The sequence below is a fragment of the Oncorhynchus keta genome, unplaced genomic scaffold, assembly GCF_023373465.1.
Source record: "Oncorhynchus keta strain PuntledgeMale-10-30-2019 unplaced genomic scaffold, Oket_V2 Un_contig_8564_pilon_pilon, whole genome shotgun sequence".
NCBI lineage: Eukaryota > Metazoa > Chordata > Actinopteri > Salmoniformes > Salmonidae > Oncorhynchus > Oncorhynchus keta.
This window is the reverse complement of record NW_026290123.1, coordinates 42,813-57,500: the sequence shown is the minus strand read 5'-3', so window position 1 is coordinate 57,500 and position 14,688 is coordinate 42,813. Positions and strand designations below refer to the sequence as shown.

Sequence of the window (14,688 nt, the reverse complement as noted above, 5' to 3'; positions counted from 1 at the left end):
TGCTGTGGTTCTATCTCTCTGTGCTGTGGTTCTATCTCTCTGTGTCTCCCTCTATCTCTGTGCTGTGGTTCTATCTCTCTGTGTCTCCCTCTATCTCTGTGCTGTGGTTCTATCTTTCTGTGGTTCTATCTCTGTGTCTCCCTCTATCTCTGTGCTGTGGTTCTATCTCTCTGTGTCTCCCTCTATCTCTGTGTTGTGGTTCTATCTCTCTGTGGTTCTATCTCTCTGTGTCTCCCTCTATCTCTGTTGTGGTTCTATCTCTGTGTGTCTCCCTCTATCTCTCTGTGTGGTTCTATCTCTGTCTTTCTTTCTGGTCGCTTTCTCTGTGTTTCTGTGTCGCTGTGTCTCTGTGTCTCTGTCTCTGTCTCTGTCTCTCTCTCTCTCTCTCTCTCTCTCTCTCTCTCTCTCTCTCTCTCTCTCTCTCTCTCTCTCTCTCTCTCTCTCCCTCTCTCTCTGTTTCTCTCTCTCCCTCTAACTCTCTATTGTCCTCTCACTCTAATTTTCTCTCTCTCCGTATTTCTCTCTCTGATGGTGTGTGTTTTGTCTGCTTCTAGCCAATCCTCCCCGTGCCTAGACCATGACAACAGCAGGTGATTTCTCTCTCTGTTTCATTTTTCTCCCTCTCTCTCCCTCTCTCTCTGTCTATCTCTCTCTCTGTCTCCCTCTGTCTCTCTCTGTCTCTCTCTCTCTCTCTCTCTCTCTCTCTCTCTCTCTCTCTCTCTCTCTCTCTCTCTCTGTCTCTCTCTCTCCCTCTGTCTCTCTCTCTCTCTCTCTGTCTGTCTCTCCCTCTCTGTCTCTCCCTCTCTGTCTCTCTCTTTCCTCCTCCTCCTGTTCCTCACCTTCACCTCTCCATGCATGCTGTCCCCTTCTTCTCCCAGGGGTACATCCTAAACTATCTCATCTTTCAGTTATATGCATGTAATAAGACTATAGATGCAATAGTAATGCTATAGAAATCCAAGGTAAGTTGGATATGCTGTAGGTACTAACACATCATTACTTGAAGTTCATCCATGTTAAAGAAAGCAGATTCCTGGAGCGATGCGATAGCTTCTGATGCCTCTCTTCCGCCTGTCTGGCAACTCAGAACTTACTAGCAATGGAATGGAAGTGAATGGAATGGAATGGAAGTGAATAGAATGGAATGGAAGTGAATAGAATGGAATGGAATGGAAGTGAATAGAATGGAATGGAAGTGAATAGAATGGAATGGAAGTGAATAGAATGGAATGGAATGGAAGTGAATAGAATGGAATGGATGGAAGAGAATGGAATGGAATGGAAGTGAATAGAATGGAATGGAAGTGAATGGAATGGAAGTGAATAGAATGGAAGTGAATGGAATGGAATGGAAGTGAATAGAATGGAATGGAAGTGAATGGAATGGAATGGAATGGAAGTGAATGGAATGGAATGGAAGTGAATGGAATGGAATGAATAGAATGGAAGAATGGAATGGAATGGAAGTGAATAGAATGGAATGGAAGTGAATGGAATGGAATGGAAGTGAATGGAATGGAATGGAAGTGAATGGAATGGAATGGAAATGGAATGGAATGGAAGTGAATAGAATGGAATGGAAGTGAATAGAATGGAATGGAAGTGAATGGAATGGAATGGAAGTGAATGGAATGGAATGGAAGTGAATGGAATGGAATGGAAGTGAATGGAATGGAATGGAAGTGAATGGAATGGAATGGAAGTGAATGGAATGGAATGGAAGTGAATGGAATGGAATGGAAGTGAATGGAATGGAATGGAATGGAATGGAATGAATGGAATGGAATGGAAGGAATGGAATGAATGGAATGGAATGAATGGAAGTGAATGGAAGGAATGGAATGGAAGTGAATGAATGGAATGGAAGTGAATAGAATGGAATGAAGTGAATGGAATGGAATGGAAGTGAATGGAATGGAATGGAAGTGAATGGAATGGAATGAATGAATGGAATGGAAGTGAATAGAATGGAATGGAAGTGAATGGAATGGAATGGAATGGAATGGAAGTGAATGGAATGGAATGGAAGTGAATGGAATGGAATGGAAGTGAATGGAATGGAATGGAAGTGAATGGAATGGAATGGAAGTGAATGGAATAGAATGGAAGTGAATGGAATGGAATGGAAGTGAATAGATGGAATGGAAGTGAATGAATGGAATGGAAGTGAATGGAATGGAAGTGAATAGAATGGAATGGAATGGAAGTGAATGGAAATGGAATGGAAGTGAATAGAATGGAAGTGAATAGAATGGAAGTGAATGGAATGGAATGGAATGAATAGAATGGAAGTGAATAGAATGGAAGGAATGGAATGGAAGTGAATAGAATGGAAGTGAATAGAATGGAATGGAATGGAATGGAAGTGAATGGAATGGAAGTGAATAGAATGGAAGTGAATAGAATGGAAGTGAATGGAATGGAATGGAAGTGAATGGAATGGAAGTGAATAGAATGGAAGTGAATAGAATGGAAGTGAATAGAATGGAATGGAAGTGAATAGAATGGAAGTGAATAGAATGGAATGGAAGTGAATGGAATGGAAGTGAATAGAATGGAAGTGAATAGAATGGAAGTGAATAGAATGGAAGTGAATGGAATGGAAGTGAATGGAATGGAAGTGAATAGAATGGAATGAATAGAATGGAAGTGAATGGAATGGAATGGAAGTGAATGGAATGGAAGTGAATGGAATGGAAGTGAATAGAATGGAAGTGAATGGAATGGAATGGAAGTGAATAGAATGGAATGGAAGTGAATAGAATGGAAGTGAATAGAATGGAATGGAAGTGAATGGAATGGAAGTGAATAGAATGGAAGTGAATAGAATGGAAGTGAATAGAATGGAATGGAAGTGAATAGAATGGAAGTGAATAGAATGGAAGTGAATAGAATGGAAGTGAATGGAATGGAATGGAAGTGAATAGAATGGAAGTGAATGGAATGGAAGTGAATAGAATGGAAGTGAATGGAATGGAATGGAAGTGAATGGAATGGAAGTGAATAGAATGGAAGTGAATAGAATGGAAGTGAATGGAATGGAATGGAAGTGAATAGAATGGAAGTGAATAGAATGGAAGTGAATAGAATGGAAGTGAATGGAATGGAATGGAAGTGAATAGAATGGAAGTGAATGGAATGGAAGTGAATAGAATGGAAGTGAATGGAATGGAATGGAAGAATGGAATGGAAGTGAATAGAATGGAAGTGAATAGAATGGAAGTGAATAGAATGGAAGTGAATGGAATGGAAGTGAATAGAATGGAAGTGAATAGAATGGAATGGAATGGAATGGAAGTGAATGGAATGGAAGTGAATAGAATGGAAGTGAATAGAATGGAAGTGAATAGAATGGAATGGAAGTGAATAGAATGGAAGTGAATGGAATGGAATGGAAGTGAATAGAATGGAAGTGAATAGAATGGAATGGAAGTGAATAGAATGGAATGGAAGTGAATAGAATGGAAGTGAATAGAATGGAAGTGAATGGAATGGAATGGAAGTGAATAGAATGGAAGTGAATGGAATGGAATGGAAGTGAATAGAATGGAAGTGAATAGAATGGAAGTGAATAGAATGGAATGGAAGTGAATGGAATGGAATGGAAGTGAATGGAATGGAATGGAAGTGAATGGAATGGAAGTGAATGGAATGGAATGGAAGTGAATAGAATGGAAGTGAATAGAATGGAAGTGAATAGAATGGAAGTGAATGGAATGGAATGGAAGTGAATAGAATGGAATGGAAGTGAATGGAATGGAATGGAAGTGAATGGAATGGAATGGAAGTGAATGGAATGGAATGGAAGTGAATAGAATGGAATGGAAGTGAATGGAATGGAATGGAAGTGAATAGAATGGAAGTGAATAGAATGGAAGTGAATGGAATGGAATGGAAGTGAATAGAATGGAATGGAAGTGAATAGAATGGAAGTGAATAGAATGGAAGTGAATGGAATGGAATGGAAGTGAATAGAATGGAATGGAAGTGAATAGAATGGAATGGAAGTGAATGGAATGGAATGGAAGTGAATGGAATGGAATGGAATGGAAGTGAATGGAATGGAAGTGAATAGAATGGAATGGAATGGAAGTGAATGGAATGGAATGGAAGTGAATGGAATGGAAGTGAATAGAATGGAAGTGAATAGAATGGAAGTGAATGGAATGGAATGGAATGGAAGTGAATGGAATGGAATGGAAGTGAATGGAATGGAAGTGAATAGAATGGAAGTGAATAGAATGGAAGTGAATGGAATGGAATGGAAGTGAATAGAATGGAATGGAAGTGAATGGAATGGAATGGAAGTGAATGGAATGGAATGGAAGAATGGAATGGAATGGAAGTGAATGGAATGGAATGGAATGGAAGTGAATGGAATGGAATGGAAGTGAATAGAATGGAAGTGAATGGAATGGAAGTGAATAGAATGGAATGGAATGGAAGTGAATGGAATGGAATGGAAGTGAATGGAATGGAAGTGAATAGAATGGAAGTGAATAGAATGGAAGTGAATGGAATGGAATGGAAGTGAATAGAATGGAATGGAAGTGAATAGAATGGAAGTGAATAGAATGGAAGTGAATAGAATGGAAGTGAATAGAATGGAATGGAAGTGAATAGAATGGAAGTGAATAGAATGGAATGGAAGTGAATAGAATGGAATGGAAGTGAATAGAATGGAAGTGAATAGAATGGAAGTGAATAGAATGGAAGTGAATGGAATGGAATGGAAGTGAATAGAATGGAAGTGAATAGAATGGAATGGAAGTGAATAGAATGGAAGTGAATAGAATGGAATGGAAGTGAATAGAATGGAAGTGAATAGAATGGAAGTGAATAGAATGGAAGTGAATAGAATGGAAGTGAATGGAATGGAATGGAAGTGAATAGAATGGAAGTGAATAGAATGGAATGGAAGTGAATAGAATGGAAGTGAATAGAATGGAAGTGAATGGAATGGAATGGAAGTGAATAGAATGGAATGGAAGTGAATGGAATGGAAGTGAATAGAATGGAAGTGAATAGAATGGAAGTGAATAGAATGGAAGTGAATGGAATGGAATGGAAGTGAATAGAATGGAAGTGAATAGAATGGAATGGAAGTGAATAGAATGGAAGTGAATAGAATGGAAGTGAATAGAATGGAATGGAAGTGAATAGAATGGAAGTGAATAGAATGGAAGTGAATGGAATGGAATGGAAGTGAATAGAATGGAATGGAAGTGAATGGAATGGAAGTGAATAGAATGGAATGGAAGTGAATGGAATGGAAGTGAATAGAATGGAAGTGAATAGAATGGAATGGAATGGAAGTGAATGGAATGGAATGGAAGTGAATGGAATGGAAGTGAATAGAATGGAAGTGAATAGAATGGAATGGAATGGAAGTGAATAGAATGGAATGGAAGTGAATAGAATGGAATGGAAGTGAATAGAATGGAAGTGAATAGAATGGAATGGAAGTGAATAGAATGGAATGGAAGTGAATGGAATGGAATGGAAGTGAATGGAATGGAATGGAAGAATGGAATGGAATGGAAGTGAATGGAATGGAATGGAATGGAAGTGAATGGAATGGAATGGAAGTGAATGGAATGGAAGAAATGGAATGGATTGGAATGGAATGGAAGTGAATGGAATGGAATGGAAGGGAATAGAAGTGAATTGAATGGAATGGAATGGAAGTGAATGGAATGGAAGTGAATAGAATGGAATGGAATAGAATGGAATGGAATGGAAGTGAATAGAATGGAAGTGAATAGAATGGAATGGAAGTGAATGGAATGGAATGGAATGGAATGGAAGTGAATAGAATGGAATGGAATGGAAGTGAATAGAATGGAAGTGAATAGAATGGAATGGAAGTGAATGGAATGGAATGGAATGGAATGGAAGTGAATAGAATGGAATGGAATGGAAGTGAATGGAATGGAAGTGAATAGAATGGAATGGAAGTGAATGGAATGGAATGGAAGTGAATGGAATGGAATGGAAGTGAATAGAATGGAATGGAATGGAAGTGAATGGAATGGAATGGAAGTGAATGGAATGGAATGGAAGTGAATGGAATGGAATGGAATGGAAGTGAATGGAATGGAATGGAAGTGAATGGAATGGAATGGAAGTGAATGGAATGGAATGGAAGTGAATGGAATGGAATGGAAGTGAATGGAATGGAATGGAAGTGAATGGAATGGAAGGAATGGAATGGAATGGAAGTGAATGGAATGGAATGGAAGTGAATGGAATGGAAGTGAATGGAATGGAAGTGAATAGAATGGAATGGAATGGAAGTGAATGGAATGGAATGGAAGTGAATGGAATGGAAGTGAATAGAATGGAAGTGAATAGAATGGAAGTGAATGGAATGGAATGGAAGTGAATAGAATGGAATGGAAGTGAATAGAATGGAAGTGAATAGAATGGAAGTGAATAGAATGGAAGTGAATAGAATGGAATGGAAGTGAATGGAATGGAATGGAAGTGAATAGAATGGAAGTGAATAGAATGGAATGGAAGTGAATAGAATGGAAGTGAATAGAATGGAAGTGAATAGAATGGAATGGAATGGAAGTGAATAGAATGGAAGTGAATAGAATGGAATGGAAGTGAATAGAATGGAAGTGAATAGAATGGAAGTGAATAGAATGGAATGGAAGTGAATAGAATGGAAGTGAATAGAATGGAAGTGAATGGAATGGAATGGAAGTGAATAGAATGGAATGGAAGTGAATGGAATGGAAGTGAATAGAATGGAAGTGAATAGAATGGAATGGAAGTGAATGGAATGGAATGGAAGTGAATGGAATGGAAGTGAATAGAATGGAAGTGAATAGAATGGAATGGAATGGAAGTGAATGGAATGGAATGGAAGTGAATGGAATGGAAGTGAATAGAATGGAAGTGAATAGAATGGAAGTGAATAGAATGGAATGGAAGTGAATAGAATGGAATGGAAGAATAGAATGGAATGGAAGTGAATGGAATGGAATGGAAGTGAATGGAATGGAATGGAAGTGAATGGAATGGAATGGAATGGAATGGAATGGAATGGAAGTGAATGGAATGGAAGTGAATGGAATGGAATGGAATGGAATGGAAGTGAATGGAATGGAATGGAATGGAATGGAAGTGAATAGAATGGAATGGAATGGAAGTGAATGGAATGGAAGTGAATAGAATGGAAGTGAATAGAATGGAATGGAATGGAAGTGAATAGAATGGAAGTGAATAGAATGGAATGGAAGTGAATGGAATGGAATGGAATGGAATGGAAGTGAATAGAATGGAATGGAATGGAAGTGAATGGAATGGAAGTGAATAGAATGGAATGGAAGTGAATGGAATGGAATGGAATGGAATGGAAGTGAATAGAATGGAATGGAATGGAAGTGAATGGAATGGAAGTGAATAGAATGGAATGGAAGTGAATGGAATGGAATGGAAGTGAATGGAATGGAATGGAAGTGAATGGAATGGAATGGAATGGAAGTGAATGGAATGGAATGGAAGTGAATGGAATGGAATGGAAGTGAATGGAATGGAATGGAATGGAAGTGAATGGAATGGAATGGAAGTGAATGGAATGGAATGGAAGTGAATGGAATGGAATGGAAGTGAATGGAATGGAATGGAAGTGAATGGAATGGAATGGAAGTGAATGGAATGGAATGGAAGTGAATGGAATGGAATGGAATGGAAGTGAATGGAATGGAATGGAAGTGAATGGAATGGAAGTGAATGGAATGGAAGTGAATAGAATGGAATGGAATGGAAGTGAATGGAATGGAATGGAAGTGAATGGAATGGAAGTGAATAGAATGGAAGTGAATAGAATGGAAGTGAATAGAATGGAATGGAAGTGAATAGAATGGAATGGAAGTGAATAGAATGGAAGTGAATAGAATGGAAGTGAATAGAATGGAAGTGAATAGAATGGAATGGAAGTGAATGGAATGGAATGGAAGTGAATAGAATGGAAGTGAATAGAATGGAATGGAAGTGAATAGAATGGAAGTGAATAGAATGGAATGGAAGGGAATGGAATGGAATGGAAGTGAATAGAATGGAAGTGAATAGAATGGAATGGAAGTGAATAGAATGGAAGTGAATAGAATGGAAGTGAATAGAATGGAATGGAAGTGAATAGAATGGAAGTGAATAGAATGGAAGTGAATGGAATGGAATGGAAGTGAATAGAATGGAATGGAAGTGAATGGAATGGAAGTGAATAGAATGGAAGTGAATAGAATGGAATGGAAATGGAGTGAATGGAATGGAATGAAGTGAATGGAATGGAAGTGAATAGAATGGAAGTGAATAGAATGGAATGGAATGGAAGTGAATGGAATGGAATGGAAGTGAATGGAATGGAAGTGAATAGAATGGAAGTGAATAGAATGGAAGTGAATGGAATGGAATGGAAGTGAATAGAATGGAATGGAAGTGAATGGAATGGAATGGAAGTGAATGGAATGGAATGGAAGTGAATGGAATGGAATGGAAGTGAATGGAATGGAATGGAATGGAAGTGAATGGAATGGAATGGAAGTGAATGGAATGGAAGTGAATGGAATGGATTGGAATGGGAATGGAAGAATGGAATGGAATGGAATGGAATGGAAGTGAATAGAATGGAATGGAATGGAAGTGAATGGAATGGAAGTGAATAGAATGGAAGTGAATAGAATGGAATGGAATGGAAGAATAGAATGGAAGTGAATAGAATGGAATGGAAGTGAATGGAATGGAATGGAATGGAATGGAAGTGAATAGAATGGAATGGAAGTGAATAGAATGGAAGTGAATAGAATGGAATGGAAGTGAATGGAATGGAATGGAAGTGAATGGAATGGAATGGAAGTGAATGGAATGGAATGGAATGGAAGTGAATGGAATGGAATGGAAGTGAATGGAATGGAAGTGAATGGAATGGATTGGAATGGAATGGAAGTGAATGGAATGGAATGGAATGGAATGGAAGTGAATAGAATGGAATGGAATGGAAGTGAATGGAATGGAAGTGAATAGAATGGAAGTGAATAGAATGGAATGGAAGTGAATGGAATGGAATGGAAGTGAATGGAATGGAATGGAAGTGAATGGAATGGAATGGAATGGAAGTGAATGGAATGGAATGGAAGTGAATGGAATGGAAGTGAATGGAATGGATTGGAATGGAATGGAAGTGAATGGAATGGAATGGAATGGAATGGAAGTGAATAGAATGGAATGGAATGGAAGTGAATGGAATGGAATGGAATGGAAGTGAATGGAATGGAAGTGAATAGAATGGAATGGAATGGAAGTGAATGGAATGGAAGTGAATAGAATGGAAGTGAATAGAATGGAATGGAAGTGAATGGAATGGAATGGAAGTGAATGGAATGGAATGGAAGTGAATGGAATGGAATGGAATGGAAGTGAATGGAATGGAATGGAAGTGAATGGAATGGAAGTGAATGGAATGGATTGGAATGGAATGGAAGTGAATGGAATGGAATGGAATGGAATGGAAGTGAATAGAATGGAATGGAATGGAAGTGAATGGAATGGAAGTGAATAGAATGGAAGTGAATAGAATGGAATGGAATGGAAGTGAATAGAATGGAATAGAATGGAATGGAATGGAAGTGAATGGAATGGAAGTGAATAGAATGGAATGGAAGTGAATAGAATGGAATGGAATGGAAGTGAATAGAATGGAATGGAAGTGAATAGAATGGAAGTGAATGGAATGGAAGTGAATAGAATGGAATGGAATGGAAGTGAATGGAATGGAATGGAAGTGAATGGAATGAAGTGAATAGAATGAAGTGAATAGAATGGAATGGAATGGAAGTGAATGGAATGGAATGGAAGTGAATGGAATGGAATGAATAGAATGGAAGTGAATAGAATGGAAGTGAATGGAATGGAATGGAAGTGAATAGAATGGAATGGAAGTGAATGGAATGGAATGGAAGTGAATGGAATGGAATGGAAGTGAATGGAATGGAATGGAAGTGAATGGAATGGAATGGAATGGAAGTGAATGGAATGGAAAATGGAAGTGAATGGAATGGAAGTGAATGGAATGGATTGAATGGAATGGAAGTGAATGGAATGGAATGGAATGGAATGGTGAATAGAATGGAATGGATTGGAAGTGAATGGAATGGAAAGTGAATAGAATGATGTGAATAGAATGGAATGGAAGTGAATGGAATGGAAGTGAATGGAATGGATTGAATGGAATGGAAGTGAATAGAATGGATTGGAATGGAATGGAATGGGTGAATAGAATGGAATGGATTGAATGGAATGGAAGTGAATGAATGGAATGAATGGAATGGAATGGAAGTGAATAGAATGGATGAATAGAATGGAATGGAATGAATGGAATGGAATGGAAGGAATGGAATGGAATGGAAGTGAATGAATGGAATGGAAGTGAATGGAATGGAATGGAAGTAGAATGGATGTGAATAGAATGGAATGGAATGGAATGGAAGTGAATGGAATGGAATGGAAGTGAATGGAATGGAATGGAAGAATAGAATGAAATGGAAGTGAATAATAGAATGGATGAATGAATGGAATGGAAGTGAATGGAATGGAATGGAAGTGAATGGAATGGAATGGAAGTGAATGGAATGGAATGGAAGTGAATGGAATGGAATGGAATGGAAGTGAATAGAATGGAATGGAAGGAATAGAATGGATGTGAATAGAATGGAATGGAATGAATGGAATGAATGGAAGTGAATGGAATGGAATGGAAGTGAATGGAATGGAATGAATGGAAGTGAATGGAAGTGAATGGAATGGAATGGAAGTGAATGGAATGGAATGGAAGTGCATGGAATGGAATGGAAGTGAATGAATGGAATGGAAGTGAATGGAATGGAATGGAATGGAAGTGAATGGAATGGAATGGAATGGAAGTGAATGGAATGGAAGTGAATGGAATGGATTGGAATGGAATGGAAGTGAATAGAATGGATTGAATGAATGGAATGGAAGTGAATAGAATGGAATGGATTGGAATGAATGGAATGGAATGAATGGAATGGAATGGAATGAATGGAATGAATGGAAGTGAATGGAATGGAAGTGAATGGAATGGAATGGAAGTGAATAGAAAGGATTGGAATGGAATGGAATGGAATGGAAGTGAATAGAATGGAATGGAATGGAATGGAATGGAATGGAATGGAATGGAAGTGAATGGAATGGAATGGAAGTGAATAGAATGGATTGGAATGGAATGGAATGGAAGTGAATAGAATGGAATGGATTGGAATGGAATGGAATGGAATGGAATGGAAGTGAATGGAATGGAATGGAATGGAATGGAATGGAAGTGAATGGAATGGAATGGAATGGAAGTGAATGGAATGGAATGGAATGGAATGGAATGAATGGAATGGAATGGAAGTGAATGGAATGGAATGGAATGGAAGTGAATGGAATGGAATGGAATGGAAGTGAATGGAATGGAATGGAAGTGAATGGAATGGAATGGAATGGAATGGAATGAATGGAATGGAATGGAAGTGAATAGAATGGAATGGATTGGAATGGAATGGAATGGAATGGAATGGAATGGAAGTGAATGGAATGGAATGGAATGGAAGTGAATAGAATGGAAGTGAATAGAATGGAATGGAAGTGAATAGAATGGAAGTGAATAGAATGGAAGTGAATAGAATGGAATGGAAGTGAATAGAATGGAATGGAAGTGAATAGAATGGATGTGAATAGAATGGAATGGAAGTGAATGGAATGGAATGGAATGGAATGGAATGGAAGTGAATGGAATGGAATGGATTGGAATGGAATGGAATGGAATGGAAGTGAATAGAATGGAATGGATTGGAATGGAATGGAATGGAATGGAATGGAAGTGAATGGAATGGAATGGAAGTGAATGGAATGGAATGGAAGTGAATAGAATGGAAGTGAATAGAATGGAATGGAAGTGAATAGAATGGAAGTGAATAGAATGGAATGGATTGGAATGGAATGGAATGGAATGGAAGTGAATAGAATGGAATGGAATGGAAGTGAATGGAATGGAATGGAAGTGAATAGAATGGAAGTGAATAGAATGGAAGTGAATAGAATGGAATGGAAGTGAATAGAATGGATGTGAATATAATGGAATGGAAGTGAATGGAATGGAATGGAATGGAAGTGAATAGAATGGAATGGAATGGAATGGAAGTGAATGGAATGGAATGGAAGTGAATAGAATGGAATGGATTGGAATGGAATGGAATGGAATGGAAGTGAATAGAATGGAATGGATTGGAATGGAATGGAATGGAATGGAAGTGAATGGAATGGAATGGAATGGAATGGAAGTGAATGGAATGGAATGGAATGGAATGGAAGTGAATGGAATGGAATGGAATGGAATGGAATGGAATGGAATGGAATGGAAGTGAATAGAATGGAATGGAAGTGAATGGAATGGAAGTGAATAGAATGGAATGGAAGTGAATGGAATGGAATGGAATGGAATGGAAGTGAATGGAATGGAATGGAAGTGAATGGAATGGAATGGAATGGAATGGAAGTGAATAGAATGGAATGGATTGGAATGGAATGGAATGGAATGGAAGTGAATGGAATGGAATGGAATGGAATGGAAGTGAATGGAATGGAATGGAAGTGAATAGAATGGAAGTGAATAGAATGGAAGTGAATAGAATGGAATGGAAGTGAATAGAATGGAATGGAAGTGAATAGAATGGATGTGAATATAATGGAATGGAAGTGAATGGAATGGAATGGAATGGAAGTGAATAGAATGGAATGGAATGGAATGGAAGTGAATGGAATGGAATGGAAGTGAATAGAATGGAATGGATTGGAATGGAATGGAATGGAATGGAAGTGAATAGAATGGAATGGATTGGAATGGAATGGAATGGAATGGAATGGAAGTGAATGGAATGGAATGGAATGGAATGGAAGTGAATAGAATGGAATGGAATGGAATGGAAGTGAATGGAATGGAATGGATTGGAATGGAATGGAATGGAATGGAATGGAAGTGAATAGAATGGAATGGAATGGAAGTGAATAGAATGGAATGGAATGGAATGGAATGGAATGGAAGTGAATAGAATGGAATGGAATGGAAGTGAATGGAATGGAATGGAATGGAAGTGAATAGAATGGAATGGAATGGAATGGAAGTGAATAGAATGGAATGGAATGGAATGGAATGGAAGTGAATAGAATGGAATGGAAGTGAATGGAATGGAATGGAAGTGAATAGAATGGAATGGAATGGAATGGAATGGAAGTGAAGTGAATAGAATGGAATGGAAGTGAATAGAATGGAATGGAAGTGAATAGAATGGAATGGAATGGAAGTGAATAGAATGGAATGGAATGGAATGGAATGGAAGTGAATAGAATGGAATGGAATGGAATGGAATGGAAGTGAATAGAATGGAATGGAAGTGAATAGAATGGAATGGAAGTGAATAGAATGGAATGGAATGGAAGTGAATAGAATGGAATGGAATGGAAGTGAATAGAATGGAATGGAATGGAAGTGAATGGAATGGAATGGAAGTGAATAGAATGGAATGGAAGTGAATAGAATGGAATGGAATGGAATGGAATGGAAGTGAATAGAATGGAATGGAAGTGAATAGAATGGAATGGAAGTGAATAGAATGGAAGTGAATAGAATGGAATGGAATGGAATGGAATGGAATGGAAGTGAATGGAATGGAATGGAAGTGAATAGAATGGAATGGAATGGAAGTGAATAGAATGGAATGGAAGTGAATAGAATGGAATGGAATGGAAGTGAATAGAATGGAATGGAATGGAATGGAAGTGAATAGAATGGAATGGAATGGAAGTGAATAGAATGGAATGGAATGGAATGGAAGAATAGAATGGAATGGAAGTGAATGGAATGGAATGGAAGTGAATAGAATGGAATGGAATGGAAGTGAATGGAATGGAATGGAAGTGAATAGAATGGAATGGAAGTGAATAGAATGGAATGGAATGGAAGTGAATAGAATGGAATGGAAGTGAATAGAATGGAATGGAAGTGAATAGAATGGAATGGAATGGAAGTGAATAGAATGGAATGGAATGGAAGTGAATGGAATGGAATGGAAGTGAATGGAATGGAATGGAAGTGAATAGAATGGAATGGAATGGAATGGAATGGAAGTGAATAGAATGGAATGGAAGTGAATAGAATGGAATGGAATGGAAGTGAATAGAATGGAATTGAATGGAATGGAAGTGAATGGAATGGAATGGAAGTGAATAGAATGGAATGGAATGGAAGTGAATAGAATGGAATGGAATGGAAGTGAATGGAATGGAATGGAAGTGAATGGAATGGAATGGAAGTGAATAGAATGGAATGGAATGGAATGGAATGGAAGTGAATAGAATGGAATGGAAGTGAATAGAATGGAATGGAATGGAAGTGAATAGAATGGAATGGAATGGAAGTGAATGGAATGGAATGGAAAATGGAATGGAATGGAAGTGAATAGAATGGAATGGAATGGAATGGAATGGAAGAATAGAATGGAATGGAAGTGAATAGAATGGAATGGAATGGAAGTGAATAGAATGGAATAGAATGGAATGGAAGTGAATAGAATGGAATGGAAGTGAATAAAATGGAATGGAATGGAAGTGAATAGAATGGAA

The 14,688-nt window shown here is 37.9% G+C and overlaps 1 pseudogene; it reads left to right on the top strand.

Annotated features, from left to right (window-relative positions):
* The window catches only part of LOC127926874 (ankyrin-2-like), a 73,615-nt pseudogene that overhangs the window by 28,161 nt on the left and 30,766 nt on the right, over nt 1-14,688 (top strand).